This window comes from Malaclemys terrapin, chromosome 3 (genome assembly GCF_027887155.1).
Source record: "Malaclemys terrapin pileata isolate rMalTer1 chromosome 3, rMalTer1.hap1, whole genome shotgun sequence".
In the NCBI taxonomy this organism is placed as follows: Eukaryota; Metazoa; Chordata; order Testudines; family Emydidae; genus Malaclemys; species Malaclemys terrapin.
Genome location: NC_071507.1, coordinates 21320781 through 21333686, shown reverse-complemented (window position 1 = coordinate 21333686; position 12906 = coordinate 21320781). Strand labels below are relative to the sequence as shown.

Here is a 12906-nt window from a genome sequence, read left to right as displayed (position 1 = left end):
TTCCTACAATGGGGGAAGGAACGAAGCTACTCTGCCAGGGAACCTTCAGCAGAGGATTACCAAGTACCTCCAGGAAACTTTCCTGGAGATCTCTCTGGAGGATTCCTGTGAGCAGAGCCGTCCCTAGGGGGGGGTGGGGCCTGGGACAAATCAGCCCCCGCCATCGGCATGAGAACTAGGGGTGCCAGGGGTGCTGCAGCACCCCTAGGCTCCCAGCTGCCAGCCCCATACCTAGGGTCCCGACTGCTGGCCCCACAGGCTCGGAGCTCTGCTACCACCCAGCACCCAGGGTCCTGGTTGCCAGCCCCACGTGCCCAGGGCTCTGCTACTGCCTCCTCTGGCTGCCGCCCTGCGTGCCCAGGGTCTCGGGCGCCGGTGAATCGCACTGGCCCGCGTGGGCCCCCAAAGCGCAAAGCCCAGAGTGATTGCCCTGATTCTTTGCCTGTGAGATCTCAGTGTGCATCAACACCCTGTTCCATCATACTGATTAGATACACAGGGAAATGTCCAGCTCATAGAAACACAGCTAGCCTTCCACATTTCTATACCCTGAACCCACCTCCGCACTACACAAACCACAACCACTTACCAGGAGGCCTGGGGGGCTGCGTAGGGCACCAAAATGGCATGGGGCAGCCCTGTTCATAGCCCTTTTTGCACAAGCCTTGAGAAATGTGCCCATAGGTATCCCAATTCCTATGGCTCAAGCACAGCTGTGACTGCACAGCCTCCTCTCCCCATATACCGATCAGATCCAACAGCTCCGCAGTGATCCAAGCAGGAGAGTGTTTGGTGCGATAACCCGCCATGGTCACCTGGGAAGATATGATGAGATCTCTCCACCCCAAGCCAGCAGGAAATGGAATTTCAAATGGGCTTCTCAGGGGGAAGGGCGGATGATTGTTTTCCTGGCTACAGGGCAGTGGAGTTCAAACTGCTGACCAGAGCAGTCACGATGGGCATTGTGGGACATCTCCTGGAGGCCAATTAAAGCGATGAAATCAAGTGTGGCGTCTACACTGGCACTTTGCTGAGAAAAATTTAGAGGAAAAAGACGTATGTTTCTCATCAGGGTGGTTGTATTTTGTTACCAAAACCAGGCATTTTCCCATCAAAAGTCGCATTGCAATGTGTACCGCATTCACTGTTTTGTCAACTAAAGGAAGTTTTTTTCAACAAAACTTGGTAGTGTAAACAAGGCCTTAGGGACTGACAATAATTAGTTGCTTAATGGATAAGGCCTTCTAACAAAGGTGGAGCAAAAATATACTCAGATCCTCAGCTGGTACTGATACAGCTGAGCTGCTGCAGTGCATCTGGTGAAGATGCACTATGCTGACAGGAGAGAATTCTCCCGTCGGCATTAAAAAACACCTCCGCGAGCGGTATAAGCTATGTCTGCGGGAGAAGCTGTGCATACGAACACTTATGTTGGTGTAACTTATGTCACTCGGGGGTGGAATATTCACACCCCTGAACAACATACATTTTGCAGACATAGGTTGTAGAGTAGACAACCTTATTTCAGTGTAATTGTAGCCATTTTGGTCCTAGTATACTAGAGAGACAAGGGGTGGGGAGGGGTGAGATAATATTTTTTTATTGGAGGAACCGCTGTTGATGAAAAAGACCAGCTTTCGAACTCAACAGAGCTCTTTTTCATGTCTGAGAGCAAGTCTATACTACAAAATTAGGTTGATGTAAGGTCTTGTCTACACTACAGATTTTTGTTGACTCTGCAGCTGTTGGATCTGCTGAGTATATAGGGAGAAGAGGCTTGCCAGTCGCAGCTTCGCACCAGCCATAGGAATTTCAGTACCTACGGGCTGATTGCTAGTTGCATGCAGGAGAAGGGGCACAAAAGGGACATACTGCAATGTCATGCTAAAATCAAGGAGCAGATGCAGGCATACCAGAAGGCAAGGGAGGCCAATCGTCGCTCTGGTGCAGTGCCGAAGACATGCTGCTTCTATAAGGAACTGCATATCATCCTCAGCGGCAACCCTACCTCCATCACCAAGAGCCTTGTGGATATTTTAGGGGAACTGGAGGCAGCAGCCAGTGGACTCAATCACAATGAAGTGATGGATGAGGAGGTGGAGCTGGAGGACAATATGGAGTACATGGCAAGGTCATCCAGTGGTGTGGCGAGTCAGGACCTTTTTCCACTCTGCAAGGGTCTAGCCAGTCCCAGCGCTCCAGCTTTGGTGCACAGGGTGCAGGAGAGGGGAGCTCCAGTAAGTGCTCATTTTGCTTTGATACTGCATGGTGAGAGGAGATTGAGTTGTCATTTACTTTGTTATATGGTAGAGGAGGGATAAGGGACAGAAATTAACAACAGAGCCTGTCCATCTACTCAGTGGGGCCATGGCGGAAAAGTTTGTTAATGTACATGGGTATGTCTCTATAATCCTCCATAGTGATCTCTAGGAAACTTTCCTGTAGGTATTCTGCAATCCTCTGCCAAAGGTTCCTTGGGAGATCTGCCTTGATTGTCCCCCCACTGTAGGCAATTATTTCTGCAGGGACCATAGTAACACACAGGTGAGCGGCATATGGAACCGATCTGAAACTACACACATGCAGGAGATGCTCCCTTGCATCCTGGGTTAGCCTTAGGAGTGAGATATCAAGTTCGATTACCCTAGCCTGTGGAAAAGGGTACCAATATTCAGAATAGGCTCCCTAGCCACTTATAGTAATTTCATTCGCAAACCACCCTTTGTCCCTTCCTCCCCTTACCCACCTCTTCCCTCCCCACAAACTCATCATAATTGGGACTTGTGGCAACCTGTGTGCTAGCCAAGGGACAATGAGAAAGAGGTATGTGTAACTTTTGTGATTCACAGCTGTGAGCACAATCACAACACTGTCTGTTCATTGTTTCTTTGCCTTCTGCAGATGTGCCCTTGAGAACACATTCCTTCACACCGGTGGAGTGCGTCCATCAGGTAAGGCAGTGACCCAGGAGGAGTAAGGAGGATATGTTTCACAAGATGCTGCAGTCAACAGATGCAGCACAGAGTGAAACAAGAGCATGGAAGGAGATAATTAATGAAAGACTGAGGCTGGATAGCCAGGAAAGGACACAGGGGCAGGAGCTGATGATAAAGCTCCTTGAAGACCAGACAGAGATGTTGAAGTCCGTCATTAACCTGCAATTTCAGCAAATCTGTGCCCAACTCCCCCTCCAGCCACTACAGAACTCTGGTCCCTGCCCTCCCCAAACTCCCCCACCGCATTCCTCGCATGTTCCCAGTTCCTCACAGTACCCATGCACTCCACACCTAGGGAAAGGTTTCCTAATGAAAGCTGGAGTTACACCCCAGCTGTGAGATCCCTAACCGCGAGACTCTTCTTCTTTCTCATGTCACCTGTTTGACCAAAAGTTTGTGTTTGATCCTGTTATTAAACTTGAGTCTTTGAAATTAAATGAGTCTTTATTTGTGAAATACATACATCGCTCAGTGCTAACATTGAAACACATTGCCTATAGCGAGGACTATTTGCTCCTTGCAATTAATGCCCAAGAAGCAAGTACCACAGGAGTAATTCATGGTGGCAAGTAAACATTGTCTGGCAGAATGCATCACATACGGACATATTACTGGGAATAATTGTCAAAATGGTCCTTCAAAGCCTCTGTGATTCAAATAGCCTCCCACTGTGCCCCTCTAATTGCCCTTGTATCTGGCTGCTCAAAATCAGTAGCCAGCCGATCAGCCTCAGCAGCCCATCCCTGAGAAAAAAATTTCCCCTTCAATTCGCAAATATGTAGAGTACAGCAGGCCACAATGACCATCAGAATATTTTCCTCATTGAGGTCTAACTGGCCAAAAAGACAGTGCCAGCGACCTTTTAGTGAGCCAAAGGCACATTCAGTGGTAATTTGGCACCTGCTAAGCATATTGTTGAAGCACCCCTTACTGCTGTCTGGGTTTCCAGTGTAAGGATTTATGAGCCCCTGGAGTAAGGGGTATATGGGGTCTCCCAGGATTACTATGGACATTTGCACATTCCCCAGTGGAATCTTCTGATCTGGAAAGAAAGTCCCAGCATGCAGCTTTCTGTGCAATTCAGTGCTCTGAAAGATGAGTGCATCATGCACCTTCCCTGACCACCCTGCATTGATGTCAGTGAAACTGCCCCAGTCATCCACCAGAGCCTGCAAAACCATAGAGAAATAGCCTTTTTGGTTGATGTACTCCATTACAAGATGGTCTGGGCCAAAATTGGGATATGCATCCCATCTATCACCCCGTCGCAGTTATGGAATCCCATTTCCTAAAAGCAATCAATTATTTCCTAGACATTACCGAGTCACAATCCTTCGTAGCAGGAGGCGATTAATCATAGAATCATAGACTTATAGAAGATTAGGGTTGGAAGAGACCTCACGAGGTCATCTAGTCCAATTCCCGGCTCAAAGCAGGACCAACCCCAACTAAATCATCCCACCCAAGGCTTTGTCAAGCCGGGCCTTAAAAACCTCTAAGGCTGACGATTCCACCACCTCCCTAGGTAACCCATGCCAGTGCTTCACCACCCTCCTAATGAAATAGTGTTTCCTAATATTCAACCTAGACCTCCCCCATGGCAACTTGAGACCATTGCTCCTTGTTCTGTCATCTTCCACCACTGAGAACAGCCGAGCTCCATCCTCTTTGGAACCCCCCTTCAGGTAGTTGAAGGCTAATCCCTCCTCACTCTTCTCTTCTGCAGATTAAACAAGCCCAGTTCCCTCAGCCTCTCTTTGTAAATCATGTGCCCCAGCCCTCTGATCATTTTATTGCCCTCCGCTGGACTTTCTCCAATTTGTCCACATCCCTTCTGTAGTGGGGGGACCAAAACTGGACACAGTACTCAAGGTGTGGCCTCACCAGTGCCGAATAGAGGGGAATAATCACTTCCCTCGATCTGCTGGCAATGCTCCTACTAATCCAGCCCAATATGCCATTGGCCTTCTTGGCAACAAGGGCACACTGCTGACTCATATCCAGCTTCTCATCCACTGTAATCCCCCAGGTCCTTTTCTGCAGAACTGCTGCTTAGCCAGTCAGTCCCCAGCCTGTAGCAGTGCATGGGATTCTTCCTTCCTAAGTGTAGGACTCTGCACTTGTCCTTGTTGCAGACTTACACTATCACAACCCCCATTGTGTACTTTCCAACTCCAAACTGATTCGTGACTGGCCGGTAGCAGTCTGGAGTTGCCAGCTTCCACACAGCGATCACTAGTCAGGTTACCACAGTGAGGGCAGCTCTCATTCTGGTGTCCTTGTGCCGCAGTTCTGGGGCGAGCTCCGCACACAGTTCCAGAAAGGTGACTTTGCACATCTGAAAGTTCTGCAACCACCACTTTTCATCCCATACATGCATCAAAATGCGATCCCACCACTCAGTGGTCGTTTCCCGAGCCCAGTACCAACGGTTCACCATGGCAAGCTGTTCTGTGAATGCCAGCAGTAATCCTGAATTATTTGTTTCCATGGCAGACAGCAGGGCAGGCATCACCGATTCATTCTGTTTTGCAGCTCATAAAATACTGCAGGACTAGCTGCATTGTGTTCATAATTCTCATCACCACAGTGGTCAGCAGCTCAGGATGCATGCTATCAGGCAGAGAGGGTGGATGCACACTTTACAAGGGCTGTTGAAAAACAGCACGAAACAAAGTAGGAACTACGAAGCCCATGGAATGGGATAGAAATAACTGCATCATAGGATGATGAGTACATCTCCATGATGCACTGCAATCTGTTCCCAGAGTTCCCAGCAGCAGAAAGTGACAGAGGGTGGGGAGTTGCACTGTGGGCTAGCTACCCATGATGCAACACTCTCTCTGTTGATGCAAGAGCAACGACTGTGGACACATACATCTGATACAAGGAGCGTTGTGTGGACATGCTCCACGATGTTATTAAAGCAACTTATGATTGTCAACAAAACTTAAGATAACGTAACTCTGTAGTGTAGACCCAGGCTGGGAAAGGTACGCAGTGTCACAGCTAACTACAAGATGGAACAGATTGTTAAGCATAATAAGTTAACACATATCGCAAGAGGCCATTCAAGGTAAAGTGGGCAGTTAACTCCTCTGTAGTCATAGGATAAAGGAGGGTTAATGGGTTAAAGATTGTTGTAATGAACCATAAATCCAGTGTATTTATTGAGTCCATGATTTCTAGTGTCTAGCTAAGTTATAGGTCAGCTATGGAGAGATCATTTTGTCATAGTGTTCACCCACAGATGATATGGTGTTTTTGTTTTTTATCATTTTTCTGCATTCGAGAGCATAGTGTCTGGTTTCACCCACAAAGTTGTTATTGGAGCACTTAGTGCACTGGATAAGGAACAACACGTTGTGATAGGCATGTGTAGGACCCTTGGATCTTGAAAGGTGTGGTGGGGAGGATGGGTACTGAGCAGTGGAGATATGTTGCAGGTTTGGCATCTGTCGTTATGGGAGGGTCTGGTGCTGCTTTGAGTTGGTGTGTCCTGGTCTGTGTGGAGCTTGCTTCTGATGTTGATCTTGGGGGAATTGTTTGAAGGCCAGAAGAGGGGGGATGGGAAATATTTCTTTCGGGATTTGGTCCCCATCGTGGATTGGTACTGTTGAATTATACCCTATATGGGCTCCAGCGTGGAGTGATAGGTGACATCTATGGCCATGCAGTCATTGGATTCCCCCCCACCCCACCCCCATATTAAAGTATGTACTCTTGGGGTATTTGGATGGCCCATTCCGTGGTGCGATCTTCTTCTCTGGTGGTGTGTCCTTGTTTTCTAAAGGTGGTTTTAAGTGTGTTAAGGTGTGTATCCCAAACTTTCTCATCAAAGTATATTATGTGGTATTTGAGTGTCTGACTGTAGAAAATGGATTTTTTTTTTTTTGGTGTATTTCGGGTGCTTTCTTGGATCTGTGAAGGTAAGTGTACTGATCCGTGGGTTTCTTATATATAGTTGTCAATTTGGATGGCCCATTCCGTGGTGCGATCTTCTTCTCTGGTGGTGTGTCCTTGTTTTCTAAAGGTGGTTTTAAGTGTGTTAAGGTGTGTATCCCAAACTTTCTCATCAAAGTATATTATGTGGTATTTGAGTGTCTGACTGTAGAAAATGGATTTTTTTTTTTTTGGTGTATTTCGGGTGCTTTCTTGGATCTGTGAAGGTAAGTGTACTGATCCGTGGGTTTCTTATATATAGTTGTCAATGTAGGGTTCCATTGCTAAATCTAACTGTGGTGTCCAGGAAGTGGGATGTGGAAGTGTTCTAGAGAGAATTTGAGAACTGGGTGGTGGTTGTAGAAGTTGTGGTGGAAATCTGTGAGGAAATTAAGGTCTTCTATCCATTGATGTAACGCAGGTATATCATTGGTTTTTTGGTACATTTGTCCAGAAATTCTTCCTCAGTTGTGGCCCATGAAGATGTTGGCATATTGGGGAGCCATCCTAGGACCCATGGCTATTTCCATGATTTGGATAAAGCGTTTGTTACTGAATATAAAATTGTTATGGGTGAAGATGAAATGGATGAGTTTGTGTGTTTGGGGTGGATTACTGGAGTATTGGCAATTGTCTTGTAGATATTTGAGGCAGGCAGTGATGCCCTCATGGTGAGTGATGTTGGTGTATAGGGAGGTGACATCCATGGTGGCAAGGATGGTGTTCCGAGGGAGGTTGTTAGTGTTGTGAAGTTTCTGGAGGATATTTGTTGTGTCGTGGAGGAAACTGGCCATTTGCGTTGTGAGTGGTTTGAAGATGGTTTTTGAGTCCTGATAGTCCTTCAGTAAGAGTGCTGTGGCCAGATATGATGGATCTGCCTGGGTTCCCTTGTTTGTGTATCTTGGGAAGCATGTAGAAGTTCTCTGGGGTGGGTTTGTGGGGGATGAGCTTGTGGAGTTTCTCTTGTAGTTGTTGTGGAAGGACTTCATGATACCCTTAAATTCCTAGGTGAATTGTGGGTGTGGAGTCTTCTTGGAGTTTTTTATAGTAGTTGGTGTTGGAGAGTTGATGGTTGGCCTCATGGTTGAGGACTATGATGCCACCTCCCTATGTCTTTTGGTTTGATCACTATCTGGTGGTTGGATTTCAGGGACTGATTAGCTGTCCTCTCAGTGGTGGAGAGATAGTGGTCGATGTGATGTTTGTTAAGGATTTCACAGTCAATTTTTCCCCTGAAGCAATCAATGTAATGACTAGGATATGATTCTGTCATGCAGGTCATGGATTCTGTGACTTTCTGGGACCTCCATGATTTCTTTTGGGTCAGGGCCTGCCAAAACAGCTGGACAGTGACCAGGCCTGGGGCTGCCACAATAGCTAGCAGCCAAAACAGCTGGCTGCATTCGGCCCCTGGGCCACCGGAGTAGCGGCTAGCCCCGGAGCAGTGGCCCCAGAACAGCTGGCTGGTGGTTAGCCCTGGGGCTGCCAAACAGCTGACCACGGGCCAGGCCCGGGTGCGCTGGAGCAGTGGTCCCTGGCCTGCCAGTGCAGTGGCCAGGGTTGAGTCAGCCCCTCTGGGGCAGGAGCAGCAGCAGTCAGCCCCTGCCCCAGGAGCAGTGGCAGGGCTGGAACAGCTGCAAACCCCAGCAGTGCTCTGTTTGTCCTCCCCCCCAGGGTATTTTTAGTAAAAGTCAGGGATAGGTCATGGGCTTCTGTGAAGTTTTGTTTATTGCTCATGACCTGTCCCTGACTTTTACTAAAAAAACTTGTGACAGTGTCTTAACCTTAATAATGATCAGGTGTGTGGCTTCATCATTATGCTTCCAAATTAACTCTCTCAGAAAAATGATAAAAGACACAACCACTTTTCACAAAGCAATCACTCTATATTTGACCTCTCACTCCTGTCCTCAAAAGAAACCTGCACAACACTTTCAAAAGACAAGTCTGAGAGCTTAAATTCATAACTTAGCTAGACACTAGAAATCATGGACTCGCTAAATACACTGGATTCATGGTTCATTACAACAATCTATAACCCAGTAACCCTCCTTTATCCTATGACTGCAGAGGTGTTAACTGTCCACTTCATTTTAAATGATCTCTCACAACATGTTAATTCCTTATGCTTAAGAATTTGTTCCATCTTGTATTTAGCTGTGACACTCTGAGTACCTTTTTCAGACCTGAAAAAGAGCTCTGTGGAGCTTGAAAGCTTGTCTCTTTCACCAGCAGAAGTTGGTCCAATAAAAGAGATTACCTCATCCACCTGGTCACTCTTATTTCAGTTTGAGTGATGTATTCTGTGTTTAGTTTAAACCCATTCCTAATTGACTCAAGCTAATTGAGTATAAGCCACCACTCACTTTTTTGCAGTTTAACTACATTGATTTTAAATTACATTTTTAGTTAAAGTGGTGTGACCGCATATAGACAAGCCCATAGTCTGTTATTCCTTCTACTTCTCATTTCCTCTCTTTCTGTGTCCTCCCAGGTTAGTAGGAGAAAAGTCCTGAAGTCCTCTCAGGCAAAATTCTCATTGATCAAGTATAACAGGCTGCTATAAAACATAATTATCAGTGGTAACTTAACTGAAACTGCTGTTGTCACTTCCCCATGTCTCACACTTCTAACAATAGTGAATCATAAGATGTCAAGCACTTCTGATTAAGTGTTTTTTATAAATAAATGCTGGACTTTAGAATCATAGTCACCACAGTTGATTTACTGCTACGGGAAGCTGTTAATTTGTCTTTTTAAAAAATGTTTAGCTCTTACCATAAGCACAAGGCAAGAACTATCCAGCTATGAACTGGGCTAGCAATTTTAGATGGAGTCTTTATCATCTTCTGTGTTACAAGCCTTTTCATCATCTTTGTAGCCACTTTGGGCCTGATCCAAAGCCCATTTGTTCAGCAGCCTTTCAGTGACTTCCTGGTCTCCAGCTAATTTTTCTGGTCACTGTTATTGTACCAGAGGCTTCCTTAGTGGGGTTCCCTGGAGAGGGCACCATCAGCCATCCCTGGGCACTCTTCATGAGGAGAAGACCCCGGGACACACCCATCTCTGCTTTACCCAACAAATTCCTTTCCCTACCTTTTGGAGAGGCAAGAAACCACCCAAGAATGACCAGCTGTCAGAAGCAGATGCAGTGAACAGATTTTATGGGACCCCGGTGGAAAACATTAGATTTTCATGTGCTTTGAAAAAATATTTTTAGATAGTGACCATTAGGAGACATTGTATCAAGAAGTCAGGAACACAACACTAGTATGAAATCACAAGCACTCGGTGGCGTTGCATCAAGTAGCCATAAAGAAAGAGAGCTCTTATGATGGCAAGGACAAGCAGGCATTTATACCATAAGCTCCTCACTTGAGTTACTGCTCCCTTTGCCTCTAGTACTGGAAACTTTAATGCTTATCATCTGACACTACAAGCTGAAACTGCTGTAATGGAAAATTCTGGCTAGCAGGTGCCTGGTCTCATCTCCATTTACTAACTAGTTCAACAAGTCAGTCTCCAGCAATCCTGGCCTTGCTTGCAGCCCAGGGTCTCATTTGAAACTAATTGGATGTGCTGCTTAGGCATCAATCATTTCACTAGGTGTAGTTAATTTTCACTATACGTGCACTCCAAGGGCCCCTTACACAGGATCAGTTCTAGGGCCAGGGGAGCAGGACAGTCACCCTGGGCTGTGGGCACTGACTTCCAGGAGGCACTCATACTGTTGTGTCACATTTAAAAAAAACAAAGTTTTATTTGTTCTGCTGATTTGGCTGGGTTTTTTTTTTTTTTTTTGGTTTGGTTTTTTTTTGGGGGGGGTGGGCCACTCCTGCCCTCACAGTAGGCAGCTATCTGCTTTGACTCCAGCTTTCCAGGCACCACCATCACCATCCATCTGGGTCTTGTCTAATTACTCCTTTTCTCTGTTGGCCTGTTTTTTCTCTCTCTCATGGTGGTAGGTATTCCCCTTTCCTTTACTTCCTGTACTCAGCTTACTTAAACAAGCTAGCAATGGTAATTTGTCCTTCCTCTGTCTCCACTATCATAGGCTAACTATGCAGATCTACGTTTTTGCCTGGCTAAATCCCTCACAGAAAAAAGATACAGTTCACTTCTCCTGCTCGCAACTTGCTGCTTATTATCCTCAGTGAGTCAGCTCCCGGGCACATGGAACAGCTGCTATTGTTATATAAGGAGGAGGGTGTCAGCCTCCATCTTGGAAAGTGGGGTTCAGAACCGCAGGGGATAAAATAGATTGTAGCAGGCTCCAGCTTATGACAGACTCTCATGGCTGTGTTTTGTAATATTCAAATAAAAATAATACAATTGTTTAATGCCAACTCTACCTAACTAAATAAGAACAATACACTGAGTGAGAGAAAGGTGTGTCCACTTCCCCAATTAACTGCTGAGAAGCCTCCAGTAACCAAAATTAAGCTACAGGTACCCTATCTCCTTCAGTACCCTTGTGTGCTTAGTTCCCAATGTGCGGGAGCTCTTCTCCCAGTGAATAGATATTGACGGTTTGGCTGGAACACATTCTTCTTTAAGAAGGAGGGGTTTTTTTTAAGGGTCAAAAGCTCTTCTTTTCACCTAGGGAGTCACACTCAAATTAAGGAAGACTATAACATGGTATGTTACCTAAGACAGATAATTTTAAATTTAGAGTCTCAGCACTGTGTGGCAGGAGTTTTTAATCGATGATTTTCACAGACACATTCGGTTTGGTCTTTCATCTCTGAGCATCTTCCCCTATGTCTAGTTTAAGCAGCTGAGAAATCCATGTCTTGAAGACTGTTATGAGGTAAGGGTTAGATTTGTGTAAAACTTTGACAATTTCCTGGGTTTTGACATGCAATGATTTGAACCCCCCTGAATTTTGCTTTGAACAAACCCAATATCAGACAATATAATCATTTTCAGATTGTAAATATCATTCTAATTCTCTCACATTTTGACATTACAGTTGTTTTTTCGACCTTTATGAGGTGTCCAAGTAAGGTGTGGGCTACACTTAAAATGCTGCACCAGCACAGCTGCACCACTGTAGCGCTTCAGCAGGGACACTACCTACAATGGGAGGGATTTTCCCATCTACATAGGTAATCCACCTCCCCGAGGGGTAGTAGAATTGACAGAAGAATTATTCTGTGGCCCTAGCGCTGTCTGCACGGGAACTTACAATGGGTTTAACAATGCTGTTCAGGGGTATGGATTTTTCACACCCCAACCAACATAGTTAAATTGACCTAATTTTCTAGTGTAGACCAGGCCCCAGTTATAAGTATGTTCCATTCTGCTTTCTGCCTCTCCCTGTCCCTTAGTCATGTCAGCTCTTTCTCTAAGTTTTTATACTGCACTTTATTTTCTTTTATTTTTATACTGCACTTTATTTTTTACTGCACTATTTTCACTCCATGCATCTGAAGAAGTGGGGTTTTTTACCCACGAAAGTTTATGCCCAAATTAATCTGTTAGTCTTTAAGGTGCCACCGGACACCTTGTTGTTTTTGTGGATACAGACTAACACAGCTACCCATCTTATACTGCACTTGTTACATTGTATCTTTGTTCCAAGATTTCTGCTTTAAACCCAGTATCATTTGTCTGAGTATTCACTTGCTCCAGCCTATCATCAACTACTCTGACTAGTGTCTTAATCTGGGTAAGGTTTTTGGTTGATGTGGCTATGTAACTATTATGACTTTGTTTTCTGTGTTCCCCACCTTTTCATCTCTAGGAAATCTACAAGATAGTGGTTATTTTGTTAGGCAGAGATGGTACATACTGTATTATAGACTAGAGAGAGAGAGAATGTGTGTTCTGGAGATTTTACTTTGATTCTTTCTTAGGGCATGGCTACACTTGTGAGTTACAACGCATTAAAGGAGCCCCAGGCGCACTAGCTCACTACCTGTCCACACTGGCAAGGCACGTGGAGCGCTCTGGCTCCACGGCTAGA

General features: G+C 45.6%; 1 protein-coding gene across 1 annotated transcript in view; it reads left to right on the top strand.

The window, feature by feature from the left end:
- PAPOLG (poly(A) polymerase gamma) overlaps positions 1-2979 on the top strand; it is a 91615-nt gene extending 88636 nt beyond the window's left edge. The window contains exon 23 of the mRNA XM_054021826.1: positions 2902-2979. The gene's annotated coding sequence lies outside the window, so the exon portion shown is untranslated. The remainder of the gene's footprint in view (positions 1-2901) is intronic.
- Positions 2980-12906: the final 9927 nt, after the last annotated feature.